Raw genomic sequence first — 8,554 nt, forward strand, 5'->3', positions numbered from 1 at the left:
GGCCCCGAGAGCTTGGTACGAGACTTTGTCTCAACACCTACTAGCCAACAGTTTCATACGTGGAAAAGTGGATGCCACTCTCTTCACTAAAGAGGTCGACGGACATCTTCTGATAGTTCAGATTTATGTGGACGATATAATCTTTGGGTCGACGAATGAGAATCTGTGCAAAGATTTCGAACAGGTGATGAAGCAGAAATTCGAAATGTCATCAATGGGGGAGATGAAATTCTTTCTGGGACTACAAGTTGAACAACTACCTGAGGGAATTTTCATTCATCAGACAAAGTACGTGCATGATATTCTAGAGAAATTTGGAATGTCAAGTTCTACTCCAGCTGCTACCCCACTTGCAACAAATCATGGGATTCACCCAGATCTCACCGGAGACAGGGCTGATGAAACGTTCTACCGTTCCATGATAGGTTCTTTCATGTACCTAACTGCTTCACGTCCTGATATCATGTACCCAACGTGCCTCGCAGCAAGATATCAATCTAACCCGAGAGCTTCGCACATGATTATTGTGAAGAGGATATTACGCTACCTGAAGGGAACTCCTACATTGGGGTTGTAGTATCCTAGAACAGGCGACTTTACGCTCGAAGGGTATTCCGACTCGGATTTCGGATGCTGCAAAGTCAATTCAAAATCAACAACTGTAGGATGCCAGTTCTTTGGACCTAGATTGGTTACCTGGCAGTGTAAGAAACAAACGTCTGTGGCGTTATCTACATGTGAAGCGGAGTACGTTTCTGCTAGCAGTTGCTGCTCTCAGATCCTGTGGATACAGCAACAGATGCGCGACTATGGTTTGAAGTTTCTTAACACACCTCTTTTTGTTGATAATGAGGCCGCAATAAATATAACAAAGAATCCAGTACATCACGCTAAAACTAAACATATAGAAATTCGTCATCATTTTATTCGCGATTGTTTCGAGAAAAAGTTGATATGAATTGAGAAAATCCACACTGACGAACAGAAAGCTGATTTACATGCCAAAGCTTTTGATAAAAATCGGTTTAAATATTTGTTAAAACTGAACGGTATGAAGCTTCTTTCGGTGTCGGATGGCATTATTGGTGTTGATGAGAGTACTGTTGTGGATGAAGATGAGAGACAATCTGCAATGGTTTGTCGATTTTTTACTTGTTTTGGTATTTAGGGGGAGTAGATATATTTTTCAGAAAATACAAAAACAGTAAAAAAATGCAAAAATACAAAAACATGACAAAATTTCAAAATCCAAAAACATTAGAAAATTGAAAAAAAGCTTGTGTAAAAAGGGAAAATGATAGTACATTGGCTAGACAGTTACAGTATGCTAAAGAATTGTAAAGTCTAAATGAGTTAAACAGTCTCGCTGATGATGTGTCGATAGGTTTTCACACATTTAATAGATTTATTCGGGATATAAACCTAAAATTTCAAACTTGCGTAATTCGTGGGGAACACTACTTGGATATATAGGTAACCCCTGAAATCTCGTTTGAAAGGTCCCATATTCTGAGATACTAGGTCTTTATACTCAGTGATATCTGGGGTATTATTCCGGGACTTCTGCTGAATGGAAGTTCTGACCTAGTCCCCGAATAATACTTTCTGCAAATGCTTGAAACATAGCATCGCCCTCAGCAAGCTGATGAAACAATAAAATTGATAGTCGCTGCTGTTGTAACTAAAAGATCCTCTAAAGGGGACACACCGGAAAGTCGAAGCCGTCATCTCTCTGCGTATACAAAAGTATCGACCTGAGCTCTCACGGCCCTCGCATTTAACCCCTGACAGATATCATCTGTGGTATACTCACCTGTAAGACTGAAAATTTGGAATTCTGGATACGGGAGTATATTCAAGAGGTGGGACACATGAATGAGCTAAGTTCATAAGACATCTAAATCGTATCCTGAGTAAATTGAAATTTTTGTGAGAATTTAAGATGGATCAGTATATAGACAATCGACGTGAATTGTTTAAGTCTGTGTATGAAATGAAGCTTAACGGTACTTGTAATTTGTCTGAAAAGCTGATATGATTCCCTGACACGCTCACCAAAAATATGTTTGTAAATAGTTTAATTTCTTTAATTTTTGCAATTTAAGTTTGTGTATTTCATTTTCTTAGTTTAGAACACTTTATTAAAATCCAAAAAGATTTTATTTCTGCTTTATTTTTTGACAAACCAAAGTGGAGAGTTAATCGTTGGATTCTCGAAGATTGAAGCAGATGCAGGAAAAGTTCTGAGCTGAAGAATGAGAAGAGCTTACTTTGTCAGAGTTTGAGTGTTTTGCAAGTTAAAAGAAGTTCATTAATTTGATACTTGTCATATTTTTCAGAAAATGTTTGAAAATGTTTTTACAAAATCAGTCTGTATTGTCAAAAGATCAACCAAGGTCATTAATTTGGACTTGGTAGATTAATTTAGTAATCAGGGTTACTAAATTGAACCTGAATACTTGAGTGGATTTTTAGTACTGATAGATTGTGTGATTTTGTGAAAGGATAAGTTTGTAATGTTTGATGTTTGAGACACAGGTTTTGGACTTCATCATTCCCATGGTAGCTAATTGTCAAAGCTTGAACCATATCAAGACCTCAGATCCTAGCATACTGAGAGCGGGAGTCTGTGAAAGGGGGAGTCTGGATCAACAGTCAAAGGGAAGTCTGAAGATGGAGCTAGGAAGTGAACCTGAACCTGTGAAGATAGAGTTTTTATGATGAAAAGACAGAGTTGGAGAAAAGACCAAGACTGAAGACTCGGAGCCGAAGACTTCGTCAACATCCAAGGGGGAGTCTGTTGGTGCACTGAATGTCTGTTGACTACGTTTGTATTGAGTCTTAGGTCTAGATAGGTTGTACGGAGTTGAAAATAGAATTTAGGGTTTTAAGATGTTAATTTCGCTCATAATGACATATGTCATTATAAGCGAAATCATGTTCTTGTAATTTCGCTTTTATGTACTTTGTTAGGTTAGGGGTTTCGCTCAAAGGTACTTTAGGTGATTTCGCTTATGAGACACATGGGATTTCGCTCATTGGAGCGAAATCAGACACACTATAAATACCTGACATGTGTTCTCATTTGGTAACCATTGGAGCGAAATCAGAGTCGAGGTGCTACCAGATTTTTGTCAGGTTTATTGTAAAACGACTCAGAAAGTGTTTATAAAGAGGAAATTAAGAGGAACAGCTGTGTTACTTCATTTACACTGATTCCGCCTTTGTAATTGAAGATGAACTGCCTTAACTGACTTTTCAGGGTCATAGAACGTTCCAATGGTGTGCTTGATTCTCCTTTCTTGCCAACACTACTTGTACCCTGCCTGAAGTTTGAGAATTTCCTTTTATTCTCACCAGACGACTCTACGTGAGTCTCCTTCTTCTTCTGCTCAACATTCGAGAACTTGTTCAAGCGGATAGCTTCCTCAGTAAGAGCCACACTAAGATCAATGGCTTCTGTGATTGTCGCAGTCTTGGAAGTAGTGACCATACTCATGATCTGGGGAGCTAAACCCCAAATAAAGCGCTCGATTCGTTTGAATTCCGGTGTAACCATATAAGGTACCACATGTGACAAATCGTGGAATCTCTGCACATACTCCGCAATCTTGGGACCTTCCATTTTCAAGTGCCAGAATTCCGTTTCCAGCTTCTGAATCTCAGTACGTGAGCAATACTTTCTTCGCATGAGCTCCTTCAGCTCATTCCATGTCATCGCATAAGCGACGGCTTCACCAAGAGTTTGCACTTGTAAATTCCACCAAGATAGGGCTCCGTCCAAAAATAGCCCAGAAATGTAGGTCACTTGTTGTTCTGGAGCGCACTTGCTCATTCTGAGAACAGACTCAGTTTTTCAGCCCATCTTACAAAAGCAACAGCACCTCCGGTGCCGTCAAAGTTCACGGGCTTGCAGTCGAGGAACTGCTTGTAAGTGCACCCTGCACATACGTTAGAATATATAAATGGTATTAGCGAACATGCTATAAATATCCAAATGTATCGTAGTATGTCTCAACGACTTAACATTACCATGAGGTGGATTGTTATTGCTGTTGTTGTTCGAGTTACTTCCGCTGGTTCCTCCCTATGAGGCTGCATACTGTGCAATGGCGGCAGCAATGATTTGTTGGAGTTCTGCCTCGTTGGTAGGCATGCGTGGACCACGTCTCGGCGGCATCTTCTAAAAGACGTTTCACGTTGGTCAAGCCATAATAAGTAAAAGGCATACGTATGTAACAATAATATCAACAGATAACATCCCATGTTACAAATAAACCAAACACATAACATCTTATGTTGTAAAATATAAACAATCAATCCAACATCACGTATAATGAGAATACTGCGATTGCGCTTTCATAAATCAAGACTAGGGCTGTAAACGAACCGAACGAACACGAACAAGGTCTTGTTCGTGTTTGTTCGTTAAGGAAATAAATGTGTTCACGAACGGTTCATGAACACTTACCGAACGAGATTTTATGTTCGTGTTCGTTCATTAAGGAAATGAGCATGTTCGCAAACGGTTCACGAACACAAATAAATTTGGCGAACGCGACGAAGGATAAAGATAGATGTCCCAGAGAGTAGCACTCGAACTTGAATCCCTTATTGTGGAACGGAGGTCGATTGTATTCGTGGATGTAAATAATGAGAAATGAATGGGAAATGATGCATAAACAAGGTGAAAGTGGGGTTTCTAGTTTAATTGTTAGGGAAATAAAATAAATAAAAGTACAATAATATAAAAAGTACAAAAAAATACAAGAAATTACAAAGATCTTAATTAAAACACAAACATACGAACATAAATGAACACAAATCAATGAATGTTCAAGAACACGTTCACGAACACCTTACCGAACGTTCACGAACACAATCGAACGAACGAGACCTTTGTTCATGTTCGTTCATTTAACTAATCAAACGAAATTTCTTGTTCATGTTCGTTCGTTTATTAAACGAACGAACATAAACGAACTTCCCGCCGAACAGTTCACGAACTGTTCGCTGAACGTTCAGTTCGTTTACAGCCCTAATCAAGACCACAATGTAAGGTTTACAAGTTCATAACTGTATCGTACATCATCAGTGACTAAGGGCCACATCGCCCTCGTCCAAACTATCTAATCAGTGACAACAACATCCAATATACAAAACACCAAAAATCACAATCATCCGAAATTCGGTCTCCAAAAAGCTGTGTAATCTGCACAATCGCGGTCCTCTCATCAAAAGTCTACCTGCGTCGAACAAAAGGCCTATGCTGATTGCGGTGGAGGAGGGGGAAAACGAGAAAAGAGTAAACGTCGCATATGCAACCAGTCCTCCTCCATAGCGCGATGAGAGCGCATCAAGTATGCTATCTGCTGCTCAGGAGTCCAAAAACGAGCAACAGAATCAGGTGAAAGTGGACGCATAGGGTGTGATACTGCAGGTGGGGTCTGGCAATGGCACGGGGGTCGCTGAGCTCTCTCCAGCTCCTGTATGCGACGGGTCAGCGCCTCCTGCTATATCATGAAAGATGTGAGAATATCCTCCGTAGAATACCCCACGTGATATGGGTGATATGGATCAGACGGTGGCATAATGCGGGGCGTAGTCCAGAGGAATGGCTCACTAGATGGGGTGAAGGATGGTACAGTAGATGGTGCAGTAGTGGGAACAAAAGTAGGATGAGAAATCTGAGGTACAAACTGATCTCCTCCTGACATGAAAGGTGTATGACCAAATGGCTGTCGAGATGAACCCTCCACAGGACGTGGTGGAGGTATGTCCTGAAGAAACGTGATAGGTAAGTCAGTGCGGCGAGCATCTGTGGTGTGTGTGGGAAGCAAAGGAACATCAATGGGAGCTGAAACAGGGGCCGAAACGGGGGCTACAGGTGGTGTAACAGGTATCACGAAAGGTGGGTAATCATCGTCATCATCTATCCACCCGTTACGGGTGTGAGCGTATCGTGGATCAATATGGGTCGCAAAAGGTGCACGGTCGAACATCACCAGCACTGGATCAGGAAGTGGTGCAACAATAGGATCCTCTATCAAAAGTGGAGCATCAACATGAGCATCAACAGTGTGATCATCCACCAACGGTGGAACAACAATAGGATGATCGTCAACAGGTATATCATCAACAAAAGGGGCAACAACAGGTGCATCGGCATGAACAGGGTCATGCTCTAATGTAGGGCCAGGAGCAATGACTGGCTTAGGGGCCACAACAAGTTCCGGATCAACAAACTCCATGTCAAAATCAGTTAGATCAGCAAACAAGGGATCGACAGGGGCTGGTCTAAATGAATGAACTCAATATCCTGGTCAGGATCAAAACCAGGTGGAAAAATAGGATCTGGATCATCATCAATATCGTGATCGAACTCAAAACTGTGTGCGGGAACCGGTGTAGCTGATGACGCCATGTCCGGGTCGGCGTCGTGTGAGTGGTGTTGCACTCCCTGAGTGTGCGAAGGTGCGGACGCCACAAACTCAAAGGAGTCTGGAACAGGTGAATGAACGGGAGCCTCCTCTGCAGGAGCATCAGCAAGGAGTAGGATATCATCAGCAGTAATAGGGACCTCACCCTCAAGGTCATCCTCAAGTGGGTCCTCCTCAAACAAATCGACGTCATCGTCAGAAACAATATCGAGGGGAATATCAACAACGGGATAAGCAGCAAGGGGTACATGAGTAGGGATCACCGCGAGTGGTAAATCCCCAGCGAGATGGCCATCAGCAGGCTCGGCTACGACATCAGGCAGCGCAAAGGGCTGGAAGTCGTCATCGTCTTTGCTGGTAGTATCGGAAATGTGAACCTCGTGCTCCGATGAAACTCTGTCATCTGATACTATCACCATGGGATCTGTAGTGTTTGAAACTCCAGTATCTGATGAAGGCATGATGTCTGTAACACAAACACACATATGCACAAACAATCAATCATATAATCAAATAATCATGTTTGTCACCAATAAGCAAGCAAACATTTCTTCCTAGTCCCACTAGACTAACCTCCCAGCCTCTCAGACTGAACCTCCTAGTCTCTCAGACTATCCTCCCAACCTCTCAGACTGAACCTCCTAGTCTCTCAGACTATCCTCCCTGGCCTCTCAGACCAAAACCTCCCCAATCTTAAAGATTGGCCCCTTAGTCTACATGACTGAACCTCCCAGCCTTTAGGGCTGACTCCCTCAGTCTCCCCGACTGAACCTCCCAGCCATTAGGGCTGAACTCCCTCAGTCTCCCCGACTGAACCTCCCAGCCTTTAGGGCTGAACTCCCTCAGTCTCCCCGACTGAACCATAAATTTTAAGAAAAAAAGTGCTCAAACTTTTGTTTGTAAAAATGTTTTGTATCCGGGATCTGGACGTAATGTATGCAATGTAAAAATGTCTTCGTGAGAGCCCTAGTGATCATAGTCTAGACTCGAGAAGGAATCCTAGTTCGCTATGATCAAAGCTCTGATGCCAAGCTGTCACACCCTGGCTTTGCGGAAGCGTGGGTTTATTTGGTGTGACTTCTTAATACCATAGCTTAATCACAACAAAGCTATATGAAAGTAAAACCATGATAATCATCCATTGATTCAAGTTTTAAAAGTAAAATATGACAACATTGTTTTCAAACGTCGACACATGCAATGAAAATACAACACCACAAAATAAAATCTTGTTCACAAGACACAACCACATAACACGAAATAACATAGTTTAAGACTTGTGACTCGTCCAGGTAAAAGTCACAACCCCTAAACTTGGATGACATCACTACTTTTACGCAGCATGAGACATAGCATACCTCGCCAGATCCCTAATTCCCTGAAATACATGTAAGTTGAAAAATCAACAAAAATGTTGAGCGAGTTCATGTGAAAGTGAGTATGTAAAACCTTTGTAATACATTTGTAAGTATGAAAAATCCCTGGTATGTAGCAAATAAGGAAAAATGAGATCACCATTGGTTTGCAAGGCCAATGATATGTGTGAAGTGCAGTAGGAAGACTCAAACCTAGCAGATTTTTGCGTCGGGCTCAAAGTCATCCCGAGGTCCGTATAGTTGGGTCTGGAGTTGGGCTCGCTACACCCAGATAGATCTACCGCTAATGACCCTCGGTCCTACAATGAGGATTAATGGCCTCCAGTTTCCACCTACCCACTCACATGATCTAAGTAGTAACCCTCCTTACGCTAACCATACCATGTAAAAAGTATTCGTAATCATAGTAACATGTATTTCACCCCCGAAGTATAAAAACTGAAAACAGTTAAGAGAAAAGGGGGACATGAACTCACAGAAGTGCGTCTTGAAATAGTCAATCCCAAACACCTGCTGCGTGACGACCTACACGTACTAACCTCTATTAGACGGACGGTCGTGCCTTGGCTTAAAGTTTAATGTTTTTGGGAAATAGTTAGACAACTATTTCGTATTTACACTTCTTAATTATTTTGTAAACATATTCTTTCCCAAGGATGGGTGTATTAATACATGTGCGTTTTTATAATTTCCAAAAATATATTTTTAAGTCTCACTTAAAGAATATATTTTAATTCA

This window comes from Helianthus annuus, chromosome 14 (genome assembly GCF_002127325.2).
Source record: "Helianthus annuus cultivar XRQ/B chromosome 14, HanXRQr2.0-SUNRISE, whole genome shotgun sequence".
Taxonomy (NCBI): Eukaryota; Viridiplantae; Streptophyta; class Magnoliopsida; order Asterales; family Asteraceae; genus Helianthus; species Helianthus annuus.